Here is a 24,244-nt window from a genome sequence, read left to right on the forward strand (position 1 = left end):
ATGCCAATACCCGATGTGACACAAGGTCACTTACTGGCAAAGCAGATGTTCCCCTATCTTAATCTTAATCTCTAACACCCGGTTGTAGGGCGTGTGCAACTCAAGTGTACCAAGTGAGATTGTGAGGAAACACATAGACCTTAAAATAAATCCACCCCCCCCCCAAAAGCTGCACAAGAAATAGGTGAGTACGTTCAAGATAAATCAATTGACTCGAAAAATAAATAAATACATAAATAAAGATGCATACACAAGTTTTCATAAACAAAGAAGGCATGAGGGTATAAAACAAACATGCAAAAAGTGGTGTTGGGTCGGACTCTCTTAAAAAAATGTCCCCAGTGGAGTCGCCAGCTGTCGCGCCCCAATTTTCGGTGCCAACTGTCGCGCCCCGATTATTCGGTTACGCGACCTCTTAGATTCGCCACTGCATTTTATGGTTAAAAATGTAAAAAAATCTTTAAAGCCCAAATCACATTGGGCTTTTGGATTTTTGATATCCAGGTTCGGGAGTCGATTACGAATTGGGGAAGGTATTAGCACCCCGTTCGCCCGTAATAAAACGGTACCCTAACTAATTGCATACATTAAATACCCTTAATTTATTTAAATTAAATTGCTTAAAACAAAATATTTTTTATATTTTTATTTGTGTCTGACAAGTTCATATTGCTCCTACGTATCCCCGGGTGCAATAGGGAAATCCAGACTACGTAGCTCTTAAAAAATTAATTTGGTTTGATTAAATGATTTAGAAATTGGTTTGAATTTACTTGAAGTGGAATTAATAGACAAAGAGTCAACATTGATTGCTTACCCTCTTCCCACTTCGATATATAGCAGACGCAGTACAAGTGACCTCGACCGGTTATCGGCTCGAAGCGAAGAGAAAGATGCAATACGAGTTGTAACCTCGCTACTGAATCCTAAAACAATTAAAACTCGTTATTATTTTTTATAAAGTAAAGCTTAGAAATTTGTTTGAGTTTAATTAGAGTGGAATAAATAGATGAAGAGTCAACATTGATTGTTTACCTTCTTCCTAGTTCAATGGATAGCAGAAGCAGTACAAATGACCATGACCGGTTCTTGACTCGAAGCATAGAGAAAGACACAATACGAGTTGTAACCTTACCATTATATCCCAAAAATAATTAAAATTTATTATTATCATTATTACCTTTAAAATAAAGTTTAGAAATTTGTTTGAGTTTAGTTGGAGTGAGATTAATAGACGAAGAATCAACATTAATTGCTTACCCTCTTCCTATTTCGATAGAGAACATAAACAATACGAGTGACCGCGACTGGTTCCCGGCTCGAAATAAGGAGAACGATGCAATACGAATTGTAACCCCGTTATTAATTCAAATATAATAATAATTTCTCATAATTAATTTGCTTAACAATTTGAATCAAATTCATACAATTAAACATATGAATTATCTTACTTTTATCAACACGCATACAATAACTAATTGACTAATAATATGCATATAGTCCCTGACACGTTTCAATGCGCACTTTAACCAATTGATTAGAAAATTTGTGAAGTTATATAGAAATGTAACAAAAATAAGTGAACCCAAGTTTAGTGACAGCGTAATATAATATAATAAATAGGATTTCACTTTGTATAATTAATCCATAATGCATATATTGTCCAGGCACAGAGATAACAAAACGAAAATAAAAAGTAAACATAAACAAAGCAATGAATATAAATAAAGAGGCCATGATTGGGCCTTTCTTCAACAAAGCCTTTTCCATGGTTTCATTTTTTTTAAACAGGCATGTTACAATTGGGGATATTTTAAAAGAAAGCATTGCATAATGAAACAAGAAAGGAAGGGGCACCAAAACCCTAGAGATTGCATCAGCCCCCTTTTTAGAGGAAAGGAGATGAACTCGTTCCTGGAAATCATGGTTAAAATTACATCTCTCGGGTGAATCGCATGTGACACTGGAGAACCTTGCAATTTGCTCGCGGTGCCTGAAACCCATAGTGGGTGTGTGCATATCTCTTCTACCCCCGTCATTAATACTGTTTCTAGCACCATGTAGTGATCTCTCAATGATTATTGAAGTCAGATAAGGATTTGGCCACCCCTTTACCTGAATGAACTAAACCGGTTGCAGGTCCATCGCCTCATGCGACGAGGCTTGAGTCACTATCGGCAGTGATTAGTAAAGTTGGAGCAGGTTGATACCTCTCTTTATTTTTTGTTTACAGATTACTAAATGGGATATTGAATCTTTGATGGTAGATTGTGGTTTTAATTGATAAGTTAAGGGAATGAATTTGATTACTAATTTAATGTATTGACTAAGTTCCTATAATACCTTTGTTTAGTTATCAGGATGAATATGTATGAAAATGAAGGATGGAGATGGGTTGTTGTAAAAAAATTGTCTCTGTTTTATATACATTAATGGCTTCTACAAAACTCCCATACTTGTTGATGAGGAAATACATAAATATTGCATATGAAAAGCTGATTTGAAACTGGATAAAATCTATTGCAAATAGTTTATTTTCTTGAACAAACCAGAATCCAATCAAATTATGTTTACCAAAAAAAATTATCATATGAGTATAGTGTATAATTAATGATAAGCATCATGCTAAAGAATTAAGAAGTAAATAATCACTAACCTTTTTTAGCTTTCCTATCCTGTGTCTCCCCAATATAGGTTCCTACCTTTGCTTGTTTGTTTTTTTACTTCTGAATGATTCCCCCTCTTACGCTCTTTTACTGTCAAATTATATATTCTCTCCTCTTTGTTACTTTTCTTTCTTCTTTTTTCCATCCCTTTTTCTTATTGATTAACCACTTTTAAAAGCATAACACCAGAAACCCTCTCTCCTAAAAGTTGGGTAACAACCTCCCACTCTCATAGTGGTTGAGCAATTCCAGGAAGCACCTTCACTTCAAATCAATTTTTTATTTTATTATTTCCTATTTTCGGATTTAAACATTCATATATATATATATATATAATTATAATAGAAATCAGTTTGTGAGTATCTATAAAAATACTAATTCTTATTGCAAAAATAAATAAATAAATAACAAACATATAATGTTAATATATGTACATGAATGGTGTGATGAGTTGATAATTAAACTTAAATGCCAAAATTCTTCACAAAATAACTCTAATAAATATACACTAGAGTCTATTTTAAATGTTGAACACTGGGCCGGACAAAAGTGAGTATTCACAGTTTGTTCTTGGCTTTCCTCTTCTATCAGAAGACTCTGCCCAATCTTGATTAGTTTTCCTTCTTTCAGCATTATGAGGCCATCTTTTGTTATGTTCATGTTTTCCCCTCCACTTCTTGTCTTTCTTTTTCTCTTCATCTTTGAAGTAGGTTGCTTTTAAGGCTTGTTCTGTCTTCTTTCATGAGCCTTTGTCAAGCAGCCTAATTTCATGTGCCTCAAGTGAGCTTTGAAATTCTTCTATCTTCATCAATAAAGGAAAAGACCTCATGATATTCTCAATCACCATAAGATCTATGATGGATTCTCCATACCCCTTCATTTGATTGGTTATGATTAGTACCTTGGTGAAATATTCACAAATCCTATCACACTCTTCCATATGTAGTAGCTCGTATTGCCTTCTAAGAGTTTGCAACTTCACCGTTTTGATCTTGTCTCCACCTTCATGGCTTCTAATCAAGATGTCCCAAGCTCCTTTGGAAGTGGTAGAATTCTGAATTTTTTCAAAGTAAATATCATCCACGCATTGATGAATTGGGAAGAGTGCTTTGTTGTCCTTTTTCTTGGCCTCTTTGTGTATTGTTCTTTGACTTTCTGTTGCATCAAGGCCCAGTGGAGGTAAGCCATCTTCAACTACCTCACTTACTTCTTGGAAGCAAAACAAGACTCGCATTTGAGTCCTCCATCGATCCCAATTCTGTTATGTGAGAATAGGGAGTCCCATTGATAGAAGGTTTGTGCCATTTCCAACCATTTTCTAAGATTTTCAGTCTATCTCAGTTCTCTTCTACTCGATCCTTTCTCTGACCACCCTTTTCTTGTCTTGATTCACTCTCAATGAATTTCAATCTCCTTTACTCAGCTTTTCTGCTTAACAAATCCTTTGTGTTCACTCTACACATATGCACCTACAGGTCCTTGAATTCTTATAGCTCGTGATACCAAAGTTGTTGGGATTGCGAAGAAAGAAAGAAGAATAGAAGATTGGAAGTAAGCTAGAAGAATAAGTGTGTAAAGAATGTTGTGTGATATTATTTCAAAGCCAAAGTCATACATAACCTATTTATAGAAAGGTTGGTTTAACAACTAACAGAATTTTGAAACTAACTACTAATTTTGAAAAGTTACAATTTCTACTCTACTTACTCAAGTTTGGACCCTCTTAAGACTTGGATTACTCTATTCATTTCAACAAAGATGAAGTGGATTAGGTGTTGTTCTATATACTAGTTCACTGTTTGATTTCACTTTACTTTTTATCCACGTTAAGACTTGTTGAAAGTAGAGATGGCAAAACGGACCGCCCGACCAGTTTAGCCCGCGCCCGCAAATGCCCCCAAAAATTTAAGCAGGTGCGGGCATGCCCGCATTGGTTAACAGCCAAAATTCATTGCCCTGCCTGTTTTAAAACGGGCTAACGGGCTTGCAGGCGACCATTGTTGAATAATTAAAAAATAAATAATTCATATAATAAATGAAATTAAATTAAATAAATTAGCAAATTACATTAGATTACAATTTTTTTAGGGATTAAAAGTACATTATATCATAACTTATTTAAAATTTTATTATTTTTTCCTTAAATTATGTTTATGGCCGCCCGCATGCTCAATGAAAATGCCTGAAACTTGGCGGGCAAAACGAGCTGGGCGAAACGGGCAAATGGGCAAAATTTGTATGCCCTACCCGCAAAAAAATGTGGGCTATGCGGGCGCACCCGCGGGCAATGCCCGTTTTGTCATATCTAGCTGGAAGTATGCTAAGTGGCCTCAATGTTAACTTTTAAATAAATTCATTTTAGTATTTGGGGAATTTTCACTAATTGCACAGACAAGCAGAATCTTTACCTTGATTGCCAATAATTAATTGCATTTTTTTTCCTGTTGTTCAATCTATCTTTCTTGTGTCTAGCCTTGTCTTTACTGTTTTTGCATAGAGTTTTATGGTTTTGTTAAGATAAGATTGGGCTCCTTGTCCGTTTTACACCTATAAAGGTCTATTAAGTGGTATATTAATTTGAGATACATACTATGGATTGTTGCACATGTACTTCTGTTTTTGCAGAGACAGGGAAGAGAGGTGATGCATTGGAGCACGGATTGTGCCTTAATGGTTTTGGAACTTAACAGAAACATAACCGCCTACTTACAATCTTTTTATTATCGTTTGGAAACCATGCATTTTTATTTTAATAACGTAGTTTACTTGTTTTTCTAAATGGAAATTCACTTCTATAGTGTGTTGTGGATTTTTAAAACCCAATTTCTTACTTTCATGTTTTCACTGATACATGAATTTTGTCCCTCATAGTTGTCTTTGTTCTTAAGTTAGGTTGATGGAAAAGTTGGGCATCACACGTTGATGAAGATTGTTGTTGGAAATCACAAGGGTGACTTTGGGTAATGTTTTCTTTGATAATTTGATAATAATTTTTTTCACTTTTTTAGTTTTCTTAGTAGCATTGTGTCAGTAGCATGAGACCCTTAGCATTAACTTAAGTTTCTATTGAGCTTTAGTTAATACCATTTTTTAGTTCTCTTGGTAAGCATTGTGTTAGTGAATCTGCTTTCATTTTTTTCTTAAACTTTGTATTGAGTGACATTCAAGTTTTTGCCAATTCAGCTGCTGGAACTTCAACATGAACTAGGAAGCAAAACTGACATACTCACAATTATAAAATTACAACGAGCAAGTGAGAAGAGTTTCATTGTGAATATTGTCTTTATCTTAACCTCTAACTAAATTAATATCTTATTCATAATGCTAATCCACCCAGGTTTAGTTGTTCATGCATTTATTTGTGTTAATGTATTCAGTGAGTTCCTTTCCATACAAGATTTGGTGCTGGATACATAAAATTGATGAGGTCAGTTTAAAAGCTGATAGTAATGATTATTGGTTTGGCTTATTTTGAACATATGATTCTTGGTCTTCTTATTTGCTTCCTCCTGATTGAGAAATTCTAATCATGGATGCTCTCCTCCATGTACCTGGGAATGACATCAGAATCAAACATTGCAGATTTATGTCACTGACAAGTCCACTTGTACCGGTGTTACTGTGTGCATACCTCGTCCATCAGAAAATTCATAGGCAAATAAATTGAGTCCTAATCAACATTGGTACGTGTATGTGGTGAATCATTTTTATGTTTTGAACATTTACATGAGATATTGAGGCTTGGAAGGGAATAAGTTTTCAAATTTTCTATTTGTGCAATATGTTATAATATTCTTTATCATATTTCTTAATGAAGATAAATGTTGCCTTGTGCAATGAGATATATTTCCTTTTATTATGCTTCTTCTTTTTCTTTGTAATATTGCAAGTTACTTTTTGAGATTCAAATTTGTATTTATTTTTCAACTCAGGTGAGAGCAGTATGGTAGTTTTTGTTGGGTTGTTAGCCTAATTTCTCCTTCACTATACTGTGAGGCCTTGATGCATTGCACACGATAAGAAAATGCCTAATTTGCAGTAGGGGTTGGATGGTTAACTTCTCTATTTCGATTTCTGCATGTTAGATTCTCTTAATTGGAACATATTATTCTCTGATATACATATTATAAGTTGCATTGCTGTGAGGTTTTAAACTTATGTTGAAAGATGCAATTTTGGTCCCTATTTTGACGTAGATAGTTATAAATTTGGTTCTATTTGACGTATGAGCCAAATGAACTAATTCGTAGTTGCTGATCCTCCTATTATAAGTAGCTCTTATAGTTATATTATTGTCTTATTACCATTACAACCTAATGGCACATGATTAATTGAAATCTCCTATTAAATTACACTTACTTTTCCAATTTTCTATCTTTACACAGGTTTATACTTCAACACTCATGCATCATCAAAACACTAGTTAAAGTCTACATGCCTTGGACAATCAAGCTGCACCAACTGATGTTTCACGCACATGACTTATGCCTTATGCCTCTGTTCCTATTGTCTTAAATTGAGGGTCTTTTAGATGTATTGGATATAGCAGCAGAGCTATCCTATTTCATCATGTGATGATTTTAGAATCTGTTAGAAGTTGTTGTGAATTAGTTAATCTGTTACTTGCTTCTCAAGTCATCTTGTGCAAGTATATATATCTTTGTACTTTTCCTCTCTAAGGAAGAGAACATACAAAATAATAAAGAAATGTACATTGATTACTTTTTTCTTTACATCATGCCTTTCTCCTTTATGGTATCAGAGCTCTCATATTGAGAGCTCTGCTGCTAAATCCATTCCCTTACCCTCTACGGCATCAATCACTCCCTCTTCTCTACATAAGAATCCAATCACAATCAGCAAGATGGATGCTCAATCAAACACAACACAACAAGGGCATGATTCCATTGATTTCTCACAAAGTCCTACCAATAATCCCTACTACCTCCATCCAGGTGAAAGTCCAGGCATGATTCTGATTTCACTTCCTTTGAATGGAGGGAATTACCACTCATGGAGCAGATCCATGAGGAGGGCCCTACAATCAAAGAATAATTTCAAATTTCTCAATGGTTCCATCAACATGCCACCACAAACATATCCTAGTTTTGATTCTTGGGGAAGATGCAATACAATGATCCTCTCTTGGATAACAAGATCACTCACACAAGAAATTGCACAAAGCATTGTCTACATCGACTCTACCAAGGAACTATGGGAAGATCTTAAGGATCGTTTCTCAAAAGGGGATCACTTCAGGATGTCAGATATCTTGCAAGAAATTCATGCTATGAGACAGGGAGACAGAACTGTTTCAGCCTTCTTCACTGACTTGAAGACACTATGGGATGAGTTGGATGGCTTGAGGCCTATACCAAATTGCATTTGCACCATTCATTGCACATTCCCATTTCTAACAACTATCAAGAGATACAGGGAGTCAGAGTATGTAATATGTTTTTTGAAGGGATTATCTGACCAATACAACACAGTAAAGGCACAAATACTCCTTATGGAACCTCTTTTGTCAATGAACAAGGTATTCTCAATGGTTCAACAACAAGAAAGGCAACAAGAAGGGTTACCAAACAACAACAACATCAAGCCTATCATTAACAATTTCAACACAAACCAATCTTGGAAAAACCAACCAAACAAGAACAATGGAAGATGATACAATGGGAGAAACACAAGACGATTTGAAGGGACTAGCACAACGAGAAGGGATTTCTCACAATATGGTAACAATAACAAGCTATGCACATTCTGTGGAAAGGAAGGCCACACAACAGAAACATGCTACTTCAAGCATGGTTTCCCCCCAAATTTTAAGTTCAAGAACAAACCACAAAGCAATGGAGCCATAAACATCATGCTTACCAATGAGGAGTCTCAAATAACAAATAGAGAAGAAGATTCTAAGGCACCACAAGAAGGTTCCATCCAGTTGAGCATCAACCATGAACATAGTATCAATCAACTAAGCAATGACTTGGATGATTCAGAACCAATTCTCACAGGTATGACTCTTAACAAACAATCTTGGATAATTGATAGTGGAGCTACAGATCATGTCACCAATAACACCACTTCCTTTTCATACTACACCACTATAAAACCTATCCTTATCAAATTGCCAAATAATCTAAGTATCACTGCTAAACACTTAGGCACAGTCAATCTTACAAAGGATTTAACCATTTACAATGTTTTGTACATCCCTGGTTTCAAGTACAACATTATATCCATCCATAAACTGGCTAAGGACACTAATTGGAAGTTTATCCTTGACAAATCTTCTTGCATCATTCAGGATATGACTTCTTTGAGGATGATTGGTCAAGCTAAAGCTCATAACAACCTCTACATCCTCACAAAGATTGGCTGCCATGCTCATAAAACATTTCATGATGTTAATTGCCTTGAAAACAATGTTGTTTCCTATTTTCCTGATGTTAATTGCCTTGAAAACAATGTTGTTTCCTCTTTTGATCTTTGGCACTTTAGGCTAGGCCATCCTTCATACAATGTGCTTAAGAATATTGCTCATGTTTTTCCTTATGTGCATTTTGATTCTAAAAGAATATGTGATTTCTGCCATATTGCTAAACAACCAAGATTGCAAACTCAGCTCTTCATGCACTAATAGTTCCTTCAGCCTGGTCCATATGGACATTTGGGAACCACTTGGTGCTCCCACCATTCATGGACACAGATACTTTTTGACTATTGTGGATGACTTCACTAGATTTACTTGGATTCACCTCATGAACAATAAGTCAGAAACCAGAACTTTGATTCAAAACTTCATCCAACTTGTCAATGTCCAATTTGATAAGAAAATCAAAAGTATAAGAACTGACAATGGCTTGGAGTTTACAATGCCATCATACTACAAGAATATTGGCATTATCCACCAGACTTCTTGCATTGAAACACCCCAGCAAAATGTTGTGGTTGAAAGAAAACATAGGCACATACTGAACATTACTAGATCTCTCTTATTTCAAGCTAATTTACCTAAACAGTTTTGGGGATATGCTGCTAAGCATGCAGTACAGTTGATTAACATTCTCCCCACCCCTGTTTTACAAAAAAGATCTCCGTATGAGATGCTTATGAGTCACAAGCCCACCTTGGACAACCTTAAGGTCTTTGGTAGCCTAGTTTATGCCTCTACCATCACCAACCATAGAACTAAGTTGGACCCAAGGGCTAGAAAATCCTTATTCCTTGGATACAAGTCTGGCACAAAGGGTTTTCTCCTCTTTGATTTGAAAACTAGAGAAGTCTTTATTTCTAGAAATGCTCTATTCCATGAACATATCTTCCCTTATCATGCATCTGAACAGAATAAAACATCTTCCCACCATATCAACATTGATGAATTCTCCTTCCTAGATTGTGATGATCCTTAGATACAAACTCACCACATCACTGACCAAACTCAACCTGATCCTACTTCCCAACCTTTGCAGACCAACAGTCAACATCTTAGGAGATCTCATAGAATCTCCAATCCCCCTGCATACTTAAGGGATTTCCACTGTAATATCCTTACCACTGATTCTCATTTCACTGAGTCACATTTAAAGCACCCCTTGAGCAAAGTCCTTAGCTATCACACTATCAAATCTAACCATCTACCTCATTGCCTTTCCATCACTATTCACAATGAGCCAAAATCTTACAAACAAGCTATCAAATCCACTGATTGGATTCAAGCAATGGCCACTGAACTCAAGGCCTTGGAACAAAATAATACCTGGACCCTTGTCCCTCTACCTGCTGATAAATCAGCCATTGGTTCTAAATGGGTCTACAAACTCAAATTCCACTCTGATGGTAGTATTGAGAGGCACAAGGCCAGGCTTGTAGCCAAAGGCTACAACCAAACTGAAGGGCTGGATTTTTATGAAACCTTTGCCCCTGTTGTCAAGTTAACTACTGTGAGATTGCTTCTTGCCCTTGCTGCCAAACTTCGTTGGTTTTTGCATCAACTTGATGTAAACAATGCATTCCTGCATGGTGATCTCAATGAAGAAGTCTACACGACTCTACCCCATGGTGTTCAATCTCCTCAACCAAACATGGTATGCAAGCTTAACAAATCCCTATATGGACTAAGACAAGCTAGTAGACAATGGTTTGCCAAACTATCTACTTCTCTCATATCCTTAGGTTACAAGCAATCTCACCATGATCACTCCCTTTTCACCAAGATTCACAATTCCAAATTCACTGCCCTTCTTATCTATGTGGGTGATCTCATCCTTGCTGGAAATGACAATGATGAGATCATTTCCGTTAAAAATCACCTTGATGCTCGATTTAAGATTAAGGATTTGGGTACTTTGAAGTATTTTCTTGGCTTAGAAGTTGCTAGAAACCACAAAGGGATCACATTATGCCAGAGGAAGTATGCCCTGGACTTACTCTCTGATACGGGTTTTCTGCATTCTAAACCCGTTCCTACCCCTATGGTCAAGCATACCAATTTACATGACCAGGATAGTACTCCTTTTCACGATCCTCTCCTTTATAGGCAATTGGTAGTTAGACTTTTGTATTTAACCAACACTCACCCTGACTTAAGCTTTGCTACTCAACAATTAAGCCAATTCATGGCCAATCCAACTACTAGACATCATCAAGCCTTAACCAGAGTTCTTAGATACATCAAAAACTCCCCTGGTCAAGGCTTGTTGTATCCAACCACACCCACTATTCAAATTAAAGGATTCACCGACTCTGATTGGGCCTCCTGCCCTGCAACCAGAAGATCCATCTCAGGTTTTTGCATGTTCCTTGGTGATTCTCTTGTCTCATGGAAATCCAAGAAGCAACCAACTGTGTCTCGAAGCTCATCTGAGGCAGAGTACCGTGCCTTAGCCATTGCCTCCTGTGAGGTTCAATGACTGACTTTTTTACTAACTGATTTCAAGGTTCCTTACAAGGAACCTGCCATATTGTATTGTGATAACGATTCTGCCAGGTACATAGCAGCAAATGCAGTTTTTCATGAGCGCACTAAGCACATTGAAATTGGTTGCCACATTGCAAGAGAGCACCTACAAAATAAGCTCTACTATCTTCTGCCCATTCACACTCATGAGCAAGCAGCTGACATTTTGACTAAGGCTCTTGAACCTTCCTCCTTTTATTACTTGTTACCCAAGCTGGGAGTAATCAATATTTACTCTCCAGCTTGAGGGGGGTATTAAACTACACTTACTTTTCCAATTTTCTATCTTTACACAGGTTTATACTTCAACACTCATGCATCATCAAAACACTAGTTAAAGTCTACATGCCTTGGACAATCAAGCTGCACCAACTGATATTGCATCAGCTTTGCACCAACTGAATTTTCACGCACATGACTTATGCCTTATGCCTCTGTTCCTATTGTCTTATATTGAGGGTCTTTTAGATGTATTGGATATAGCAGTAGAGCTATCCTATTTCACCATGTGATGATTTTAGAATATGTTAGAAGTTGTTGTGAATTAGTTAGTCTGTTACTTGCTTCTCAAGTCATCTTGTGCAAGTATATATATCTTTGTACTTTTCCTCTCTAAGGCAGAGAACATACATAATAATAAAGAAATATACATTGATTACTTTTTGCTTTACAGCATGCCTTTCTCCTTTATCTCCTGTGATATTTGTAGTTCCAATCTTGTTTTTAGCTAGTAATGTTGCGTGTAACACTTTAATTATTTGTTGTTTCAGTCATCCGTCAGGAAAGTAGATCTTCATACTGGGAGGGTACAGAATCCTGGTTATTGAACTCTTCCATGAACTTGTTCAAAATTCAAAGACTTAGTTTATTCTGTTTTCCGATTATACATCTACGTGAATCACCGCAAAGAAAACGAACTATTGAGTTGGTTCATTGACTTCATTCCAGACACAAGTTCTGTTATTATGCTAGCACTTCTCATTGCATGCTGATAGGCTGAGTTACTCTTGCAATGATCAATTATATTGTTTTGCATAGATGGTAGTACAAATTGTACAATATGAAGGTGGATACTGTTTTGATGGATGTAGGTTGCTGGCAATAATGCACTTTTTCACCTTTCAATCTCTATTTCCCACTTCTCATGATTTTGGAACTTTCAGTTCTAGAAACCAACGAGGTAATGCAAAGAAACTCCCTCACCACTTTGACATTGTTCTATATTTCTATTCCTTAATGATAGTATATTCTCTATTTCCTATAACATTTGATTTTGTTTTGCAGATGGTTGAATTTAGCTTTCAATAAAGTGTTCCTCTAGTAGCTGAAATTAAGGTCAATAATGTACTTATTGCATGGTGGAGTTCATAACTTCATATTTTGTGTTGTCTCCTTTTAATTGCACCACTATTTCCATATTTCGCAAAACTTCTATGGAGGGATTCAATGTATGGTGCTGTGTTTGTATGATATTGCGTTTTCATAGTTCTGTTCCTTGTTCTACCAAAGTACCAAACATAGTTTGAGCTACATCAGATGAACATATCTGTATTTGTTCATGAATCCTTCTCTGCTCTTAAACCAAATGAAAATTCATTCATTGCTAATTACTAATAAGAAAGCATATATTACTTAATAAGGGAAACACCCTTGATTAAGAAACAAGGTTTGGCCGAAGTGATTTTCTCAGCAAGCTCAGGTAGTGGTGATCATAGAAATGGTAATAATAGGTATGCTAATGTTCAAGTGAGAGACTCTACACCTCAGCAAGCTCCTGGAACTAATGGTTAGTTGTCTCTGACGCATTTCACCTTGAATTATCTATCTTCAATTTGTGATTAAGAAGCTTAGCTTATGCATTGGTTTAATTAATGTCTTGCGGAAAATGTAGCAGGCGAATCTAACCCCCAACCTAAGAAAATGAAAACCAATCCAAAAGAAGAACATGAATACTACTCCAGCCATGCTAAAACTAGGCATGAGAAGAGAAAATCTCATAACAGTTCATAGTAATGCTAGGAACAATGGTGAGTTTATTCAGAAGAATTTGCTACAAAACAAAGTTTTGATTTTTCATTCTATAGTTGCAAAATATCATAAATGAGCTTTTCAACATTCTATTTTCAACCCACCAATATACTGTCTATTATTTATTTATCTGATGGATCTACAAAATCATAAGTGTTTACTCTCTATTTATGTTGAAGATGAAGAAGAATTTGAAATTCAAGAGCTAGGAGTAGTTATTGGGCTTTAGCAGTTAATGGGTCTTTAGGATAACTAACTCTATAAATGGCAAGTCTCATTGTTAGTTGGTTGTTAATTACCAACCTTCACTTTCTAAGAATAGATGCACTATTCCTTTCCCTTCTTTACATTTTCCAAATACGTTTTTCTTTCTATTTTTCTCTTTCAATCTTCAACTTCATCTCCAACAGTGGTATCACGAGCTAGAAACGATCAAGCAACTTGTGGTGGTGTCAAGAATGACACAAGAGGCTTCAAGAAGTGAAGCTCACGGTTGAAAACCATTCGAGCAAGAACAGGGGTGGAAGTAAAAATTGAAAGGAGGAGATGACAACCTTGAATGGATTTGCAATGAATCATACTATACTTGATAGGAAGAACTATGATCATTGGAGCATTCAGATGAAGACAACTTTCGGATTTCAAGAGTGTCTTCAATTAGTACAAGTTGGGATTCAGCCACTTGATGATGAGAATCCAATAGAAGATGACATATTGAAGTTTAGAGATGCCAAGAAAAAGGATTGTAAATCAATCTTTCTAATACACCAGTGTGTGGATCACTCAAACTTTGAAAAAATTTCAGTTGCATCATCTTCCAAAGAGGCTTGGGATATTTTGGAAAGTGATATGTAGGTGGTGTGAAAGTAAAGAAGGTTAGGTTGTAGATGATGAGAAGGCAATATGAACTGCTCCAAATGGAGGAGCAAGAGAAGGTGTCTGAGTACTTTATCAGAATTCGAAGCCTAATCAATCTAATGAGGAGTTGTGGGGAGCAAATATCTCAGCAAGGTATAGTTGAAAAAACCCTTAGAACTCTTTTAGCTAAATTTGATCATGTAGTTGTGGCAATTGAGGAATCAAAATATCTTGAACACCTCAAGATTGATGAGTTGCAAGGTTCTTTGGAGGCTCATGAACAGAGATTCCTATAAAGATTAAGTGATAGGCAATCACAACAGGTACTCAATGTCCAATTTAAGAAGAGAAACTCATGACGCAATAGTAGATCAAGAAGATAGGGTGGAAGATGGCAGATTGATAAGAGACATGAGGGTGAAAACTCTAGTCTGTATGGCCAGGGACTCAACAAAATTGACTCAAACCAAAACTCTGAATCTGAATAAAGATGCATCAAAAAGCCTAGAACCTAAACAATGGAAATAAGAAGAAAGATAAGAGCAACATCCAGTGTTTCAATTGTAGGAATTGGGGACACTTTGGATCAGAATGCAAACTTAAGAGGAGAGGCAAGGATGTTGAAGCCAGATTAGCCAAAGATGATGATTCTGATGAAGAAGTCCTACTAATGGCAGAGAGAGATATCTCAGGCTTAGAAGGAGGTGATTCAGATGAAGCATTGTTGATGATCACTGCGAAAAATGATCAACAACTTCCTATAGACAATTGGTACTTGGATACTGGATGCTCAAACCATATGAAAGGGCACAATGAGTGGTTTCTAACCCTTGATAGTTCTGTGAGAACTAAGGTAAAGTTTGTTGATAACAACTTTATCATTGCGGAGGAAATTGGAAAGATAATGATCAAGAAGAAAGATGGCAATGTCTCATACATCTCAAATGTCTTATATGTGCCAAAAATGAAGAACAATCTTATATGCCTTGGTAAATTGCTTGAGAAGGGATATAACATGAGGATGGAAGATAGAATGTTGAAAATCTTCAACAAGAATAGGACTCTAATCTTGAAGGCCCCACTCTCAACCAATAGGACCTTCAAGATTGGAATTCATCTTGAGGATCACGAGTGCCTAGAATCCATAGCAGATGAATCTTGGACCTGACACAAAAGGTTTGGGCACATCAATTTCAGAAGCTTAGAACTGATCTGTAAGGATGGAATGGTGAGTGGACTCCCCAACATCTACATACCAACTGAAACATGTGAAGATTGTCTTACCAGCAAGCAATAAGGAACTCTTTCAGCTCACAAATACAATCAAGAACAACAAGACCATTAGAAGTTGTATATACTGATGTGTGTGGGCCTTAGGAGGTTCAATCATTAGGGGGAAACAAATACTTCTTGACTTTCAAAGATGATTACACCAGAAAGCTATGGATTTATCTACTAGAGAAGAAGAGTGAAGTTCTCAACAGATTTAAGAGCTTCAAAGCACTTGTGGAAAAGCAATGTGGTAATCAATTGAAGCTTTTGAGAAATGATGATGGAGGGAAGTATGTATCTAATGAGTTTCATGACTTTTGTGAAAACGTAGGCATCACTCATGAGATCATCTCACCATACACTCCTCAACACAATGGAACTGCAGAGAGGGTTAACAGGACCATCCTAAACATGGCCAAGAGCATGATGAGAACTAAGAAATTTCCCAAGAAATTATGGGGGGAAGTTGTGGCCACTGCAACTTACATTGCTAATAGGAGTCCTACAAAGAGGCTAAAAGGAATGACACCAGAAGAGGCGTGGTCAGAACTCAAGCCAAGTATGAAACATTTCAGAGTATTTGGATCAATATGTTATAGACACATACCAAATAATAAGAGAAAGGAGTTGGATGACAAAGGAGAAAAGCTAAACTTCCTAGGATATCATTCAACAGGGGCATACAAGCTATATGATCTAGTGACTGATTCCATACTATACAGCATAGATCTCAAGTTTGATGAAACTAAGGCTTGGGAATGGAATTTAAATCAAGAAGGTTCACACAAGGCAAGTCAGATTGACATTGAGTTCATCAGCAGAACACCACAAGAAGTTACAAGGAATGAAGGGGATACAATTGTTACTGAAAGACCTCAGAGACAAAGACAAAGGCCAACCAGATTAAGAGACTATGAGGCATTTTCAGACACATCAATCACTTCAGAAGGTGATCTTGTGCACATGGCTCTGTTGGCAGAAATAGAACCTATAACCTTTGAACAAGCAATCAGAAAAGAGTGTTGGATTGAGGCTATGAAGGAAGAAATAAACTCAATTGAGAAGAATGGTACATAGGAACTCACAATTCTTCTAGAAGGTAAGAAGGCCATTTCAGTAAAATGGGTTTACAAAGTGAAGTTGAAGCCATATGGAACTGTGGCCAAGTATAAAGCCAGATTAGTAGCAAAAGGCTTCTTGCAAAAACCAGGAATAGATTTTGATGAGGTATTTGCACCAGTAGTAAGAATGGAGATTGTGAGGCTAGTTATAGCAATAGCAAGCTCAAGGGATTGGATCCTATGCTAGATGGATGTGAAATCTGCTTTTCTAATTGGTCCACTTGACAAAGAAGTCTTTGTAACATAACCTCTTGGCTTTGAGGTAATAGGTCATGAGCTGATGGTGTACAAACTGCACAAAACACTGTATGGGCTAAAACAAACACCTAGAGTATGGAATAAGAGAATTGACAACTTCCTTGTTAAACAAGGACTCCTCAGATGCACCAGTGAGCATGGGATTTATATCAAAGGCACACATACTGAAGCAACCATGATAATATGCTTGTATGTGGATGACCTCTTGATAACTACAGGAAAACTTGAAGTAAGTAGAAAGTATAAAAAGGAAACTGAAAGAAGAGTTTGAAATGTCTAACTCAGGGGCACTCTCATACTTCCTAGGAATTGAATTTGAATTTTTGAAGACAACCAAAGGTATTCTTATGCACCAGAGGAAGTATCATCTGATGTGCTCAGAAGATTCAACATGATTGATTGTAATTCATCACCTACACCAGTTGAGACTGGAAATTCCCTATGCAGATAAAAGGATGGAGATAAAGCAGTGGACTCTACACTCTATAGGCAAATGATAGGGTCACTTAGGTATATCTACAATTCAAGACCAGATATTACATATGGTGTTGGAGTGGTTAGCAGGTACATGGAGAATCCTAAGCACTCACATATGATGACAGCAAAAAGAGTGCTCAGATACTTGAAGAGGAGCCTAGATTATGGAGTGTTCTTTCCAACCAAAGACAATAGAGGGATAGCAACCATGATTGGCTATACATATGCAGATTGGTGTGGTGACAAAGATGATAGAAAAAGCACCATTGGCTATGTTTTCAAGCTTGATGAAGCCCCTGTCATCTGAAGCTCAACAAAGCAAGAAGTTGTAGCTCTCTCATCATGCGAGGTAGAGTATATTGCAGCCTGCTTGGGAGGGTGTCAAGCTTTATGGTTGTTCTCTTTGCTTAAAGAACTTGGAATGCACTCTGCAGAATATATGCTACTCTATGTAGATAACAAGTCAACCATGAACTTGACCAAGAATCCCATAGCTCATGGAAGAAGCAAGCACATAGAAACAAAGTTTCATTTTCTAAGAGATCAAGTAGATAAAGGAAATTTGAAGTTGGAACACTACAGATCAGAGGAGCGGCTTGCTGATGCTCTAACCAAAGCATTGAAGAAGGATGCTTTCGAGAAACAAAGAAGAGAGTTAGGAGTTGTTAGATTAACTAGCTTGAATTAAGGAGGAGTGAAGAAGAATTTGTAATTCAAGAGGTAGGAGTAGTTATTGGGCTTTAGCAGTTAATGAGCCTTTAGGATACGTAACTCTATAAATGGCAAGTCTCATTGTTAGCTGGTTGTTAATTACCAACCTTCACTTTCTAAGAATAGATGCACTATTCCTTTCCCTTCTTTACATTTTCAAAATATGTTTTTCTTTCTATTTTTCTCTTTTAATCTTCAACTTCATCTCCAACAGAAGATAGTATATAAAAGAGTTTGTTGCTAGTATTTTTCATTATAAATTGATGTTTGATGGTAATGTGGAGTTCCAGGTTCGTTTGGATTAGGAGTTTGGGAGCACAAACATAGGAGAGTTTAATGCTCAATGGTCATGCAGAAGTGTTGAATTGTGAAAAGCTGCACGTTTTTTAATTGTTATGGTTACTATAGCTAAACCTTAGTACTCATTTTTAAGACTTAATTCTTGACAGAACACAAACATTTGAGTAATCTAGCTTATGCTACTTTGTTGGAAAAGGCTTTTACTGTTGTTGTTCTTATGTTTTAGTTTGTTTCCCATATCAGCTTCTTCAAATTCTCTAAGTTCACATTTATATTTCTAGTTCCTTTGCCATTCTTTATCTTATCTGTGATGTTGTTCTTCACTTCTTCTGCATGCTCTTTTCATTTTTCTTCTCTTTCACAATTTTATGTTTATCAAGATTAGGTAGTTATGACATAAACTTGTTATGTTTTTCCTAGTTGATCAAGCCACTTCGGGATAGCTTTGCATACATTGGTGTTTGAAGAGCTCATCCGCATACCGAAATGATGTAATATAAGCAAGTATTTATTTAATTTAGGAAAAGAAGAATCTTTAATTTGACTGAAAGTTCTAAATTTGAGGCTATTGTATGGTTGTGTATGATAAAATAAACTGAGAAATCTTACTATTATATCACATTGCAGAGGACGTGTGAGATGGGTTGTGGCCAATATTATAGAAATTGAAGCAAACAAAACCATTGAGGCAAAAAATTACTGAGTCTAATACTCCATATCATCATATCATGATTGAAGATGACTGCATGTAAAGAAGAATCATTTAAACTTCATGTTTCGTTGTAAATTTTAGTTGTATGCGGATATTGCTTTCACTAGGAATAATATCTTGCATTTCTTTAGTAGGGCGGAAATACATTTGCTACTTTTAACTTTAATGTAAAGTTTGTTTTTGAACTGGGTATGAATTCTAAGCTTTAGTATTTTCCAAATGGTTTGGTTTCTAAGTGTATAGAACCAACATTAGTCATGTAAATGTAGCTTAGTGACAATCTTTGAATATGAAGATGGTTCAACAATCAGTGTCAAAAACAGTATCGGGATCAAGAGAGGAGTAGCTATCAAAATAATTGAAATACATTAGCCACAGTAAAATTGTGGCGAATTAATTATGTATAATAAATTAGTCACGGAAAAGTTCTGGCAAAACAATTTTGTATAATAAATTAGTTACGATTAAATTGTGGTAAATCAATTACGTATAATAAATTAGCCATACTTAAATTGTGGTAAATCAATTATGTAAAATAAATTAGCCACCTCAGTAATGTGGCAAAATAAAATAAACTGTGGTTAAGCTAATGTTACTACATTTTGAAATTGCATAACTATAATACAAATTCACTGTGGCTAATATTTTGCAACGCCGTTCTTAGCTATTGTTGCCCAAACTGTGGCTAATATATTTTGCGACGGAATTTCAGCCCCATTAGCCACGGTTTGAACTGTGGCTAAGAAGATCTTTTTTTTGTAGTAAACTTTATAATCCATGGCTTTAAGTTGTGGCATTGTGTTTTTTATAATAGAAATTAAAAAAAGGATTGTCACTAAAGATATTACTTGATTGAGTTAAGTATTGTTTTTTTTTATAATTAGTATACTGTAAAAGTTGTTCTACAATTACATCAAATATGACTCTCGCCACTTAGAAATATAATTAATGTCACTTAAAGATGGGAAGTACCACAATGAAAAAGAGAGAGATGAGATGATGGGCATAAGGGGTGTTTTTCTATTTTATTGAGGATGTGTATAACATGCATAATCAAAGAATTTAGTACCTATATTTTTAGGTACTTTCTTCTATGTTGGAGAAGTTTATGAAGTCTTTCTCTTTTGTGAACAGATCTAGACATAATATGTCAAGTTTTTTGTCCCTACAGGGTTTTCCATTGATCATCGTTTAGGTGACTTAGGGAGAGAGAGCAAGGAGATTCCTCATTTGTCAAATGATTTGGAATTGAGATTAAGTTTTTGGTGATTAAAACATTGAAAACTCTTTTTTTATCCAATTTTAAAAATATAATCATTGAACAAGAATTCTAAGTTTGAAAGTCAATTATAGATCTAAGAATGTATTAGTACCATGTCCACCAATATTAAAATGGTATCATCATTAATTGCATGATCTTTATACCCTGAATTCATTTTATTAAAATTTTCGTTAATAGAACAAAATAATATTGTTTTGTGTCTAACAACAATTTATCTTGTTTCTACGTATCTCTATCTGCAATTGAGAAATCAATACCATGTTTCTCGTGAAAATGTTTTATTGATTGATTTTTTTATCTATTTAAAGATTGGTACAGAGGAGAAACAATGCTCAATCGTAGTTCATCGACCATACCTCAAGAGAGTGAAATAATAGCTCTATATCCACTAACACATCTCAACTTAAGGAGTAAGAAGACACGATATTGATCACATCCTCTCTTTGAGTCTCTATAGGTTTTTAATATAAGATTTAAAAAGAGACTAACATTTATCATCTTCAACTACTCACTTCAAGTGAGTGAAGTAGCAGCTCTATGTCTGCTACCACATTTCAATTTGAAGTGGTTGATTTTATTACGAGGATTAAAGGAAATCTAATATTTATAATAATTTGCGCACCCACTTCAAGAAATTAAAGCTGTAGCTGTATGCTCACTAATACATCTCAATTTAAACGGGTGAAAATATTATCTTATTTGCTATCATATTTTAAACCCTTATTATACTTATATTATTTATTAAAATTGAATTATTAAATGGGATTAATGTTATTTAAAAAAAGAGATGTCAACTTATTTATGAATAATTGTTTATTGTTAGTTTCCCTCTAAAGAAACCATAATATTATCTATGATATTCAATAACGCTCATTATTATTATTATTTAACAATGCTTTTGAACACTGCCTATGTGATTATAGTAGAATGTCAGGTAAGATTGAACGCTTTCGCAAGTATTATTGTATGTATAACATATAATAGTGCTTTCACGAGCATTGTTATATGTATAACATATAACAATGTTTCGTTTAGCGAGTGATGTTATATGTGTGACACATACAACAACACTCGCTAGAATGAGTATTGTTATATGTTATACATACAATAGAACTCTCTCTAATGATCGTTGTTATATGTATCATATATAACAACTCTTACTAGAGCTCCCCAAACAAGCGATGTTGATTGTTGTACACAATTGTACTATTAATGTCTACATATATACATTTATCAAGAACACACGGATGAATATATATATATATATGTTCAGCATCAGATATCTAAAACTTTATATTAATATTAATGCAACAATATAAATTATAAACAAATAATATCATGCAAATGTTTTGACAGAGACAATACAAATTACACACACAAAAAAATGATAAATTTATACAAAGACATCCAACAACACATTTTTAAAGTACTTTTTCCTTTTCTTTGGTCTTTTGAGGCTTGTATTATCCTTGTTTGGAAGAGTATATGGATTGACCCAAATTCCTTCATCGTGATTATCTCTTATACATAAACCATTATCTGTAGTTGATCTGCTCTCACACGACTTTGTTGTCTAAAAAGTATCATCTTCAGTATCAATATCTTCATGGTCTTAGTCATCAATATTATTGATGATTATTTTTTAGTCAAAAGAACAATGGACAGTTTCACATCAATCAGGTCATCGACATGGAAAACTTGTTGAGTTTGTGATGCTAGAATAAAAGGCTCATTTTTATATCTTGGCCTATTAAGCTCCACCTGCATGAGTCCTAACTCATCAACTTGAAAGCAATTGTTGTTATCAACCCACATACAACATTGGTTTGAGTAACTTGCTTTGTATAATAACATTTTAAACAAGAGATTACAATTCTATTAGGGCTTTCAGCATTCTTAGTCACAAACCTAAAAAATGATTTTACTCCATCCTCATACTCTTTCATCAATCAATTGACACTCATCCATTATTTTACACCAATGATTAAGAATCAAATATTTGAAAACAAAATTGTCCATAATTAATTGACTTTATACCATTGTTTAGGAATCTAATATTCAAATAAGAATAAAATTGATTCTGAGATATAAAATGTATTTGTTACAATGAAAATATTTTAATAATTTTGAAAGCTATAAAAATTAGTGTACTACCTAGATAAAAAATAATTATTTGACTTTATAATATCACAAAAGTGATCGAAACTCTATATTTGGGCAGAAAATTATTAGTAACTATAAAATTCCAAAAATATTGCAGTACCCATAAATGAGAAAAAAAATTATTTGATCTTATAACACCAAAAAAATAATTAGAATGCTAATTTTTATTTTTATTTTTTTATTTTTTTAAAAATGGGTTGAACATAATTAGGTGTTCACATTTATAGTAGATCAAGGTCACTTTCAAATTAATACAGCACACTACAGAAATTATTTTTCTATTTTTTCCCTTAAGAATTTTATGGTAAACATGTGGTTTAGAACAATAAATTAGTATAAGTCAATGATTTCAGTGTAATTACAGAACAGTAGCACATTTTGATTATAAGAAAGTTGAAACTAGCATGTGGTTTTCTATTTTATTTTAACCATTATGGGTCAATTGCTATTATAGATGTTGTATGTCAACAGTGTGTGGTTCAATTGGTACATGTTTGATTCCCCTTAAACAAGATCTTGAGTTCGAGTCTTATGGATAGAAAAAATATCCGTCGGGAGAATTAGTCCTACATACCTGTACATGTTTCTGGCTTGGACAAAATTAACTCTAGTACAAAGATACATTTGGGAAACCAAAAATTTTTTATAGATATTATATGTATAAATGTACATTAACAACTGAGTTTAAATTATGGTGTATTTTTTTAGGGAGTGGAAATGAAATTGCTTATTTCAGATGAAGTTGTGAATATAGAGTACAAGTTTACTTTATTTTTTGTTCCCTCTATAACATGTGATTGATTTGACGAGTATATTTTAATTTTTAGTTTAGAAGAAACTCTTTAATCGGAGGGACGAGTTTCATGTATAATAATTTATGTAAAGTCGTGGCTCTAAGCGACTAACTCTGTATAATTTTTGCATTGGGAAAGAGTCCTCAAATTTTATCTCTCTCCTTGCATTATTCTAGTTTTGTTTTTTGTATTTATGATTTCTTTATATAGGTCATTGACAAATTGCCACTTATACCAAGTGCACTGGAATTAATTGGAAAATCTTCTACGATAAGTGTTGTATATTGTATCTCTTCATATATAAAATATATTGAAGTTAAAAATTTAATAATTGAGTATTTTTTTTAACCAATCGTAAGTATTAATACATTAAATGATACATTTTTTCGAACAGAAGATGTCATCATGAACACTGGTACCATATAATTGATATGGCAGACTAATTCTGAGTAATGAAAGTCAATCTATCATGTCGGTCATATCAGTTTTGTCTCTCAAAAATTGAAAAACCCAAAATTATCCTTAAAATTTTAAACGTTAGTAAAGTCTTTTTAGCATGTTTTATCACATTAGTTACGGACTAATTTGATACTAAAAATAACTAGTTTGACTCAGGTACATTTAAAATTTTGGGTAA

The 24,244-nt window shown here is 34.8% G+C and overlaps 2 long non-coding RNA genes across 2 annotated transcripts; both read left to right on the plus strand.

Moving 5' to 3' along the window:
* Positions 1-5,303: 5,303 nt before the first annotated feature.
* LOC109340654 lies at positions 5,304-6,522 on the plus strand. The gene is made up of 2 exons (XR_002106818.1): positions 5,304-5,339; positions 5,559-6,522. It is a non-coding gene; the product is annotated as an uncharacterized LOC109340654 (long non-coding RNA).
* A 6,223-nt stretch (positions 6,523-12,745) lies between these two features.
* LOC109340655 lies at positions 12,746-13,101 on the plus strand. The gene is made up of 2 exons (XR_002106819.1): positions 12,746-12,811; positions 12,916-13,101. It is a non-coding gene; the product is annotated as an uncharacterized LOC109340655 (long non-coding RNA).
* Positions 13,102-24,244: the final 11,143 nt, after the last annotated feature.

Source organism: Lupinus angustifolius, unplaced genomic scaffold, assembly GCF_001865875.1.
Source record: "Lupinus angustifolius cultivar Tanjil unplaced genomic scaffold, LupAngTanjil_v1.0 Scaffold_224_9, whole genome shotgun sequence".
NCBI classification, from domain to species: Eukaryota; Viridiplantae; Streptophyta; class Magnoliopsida; order Fabales; family Fabaceae; genus Lupinus; species Lupinus angustifolius.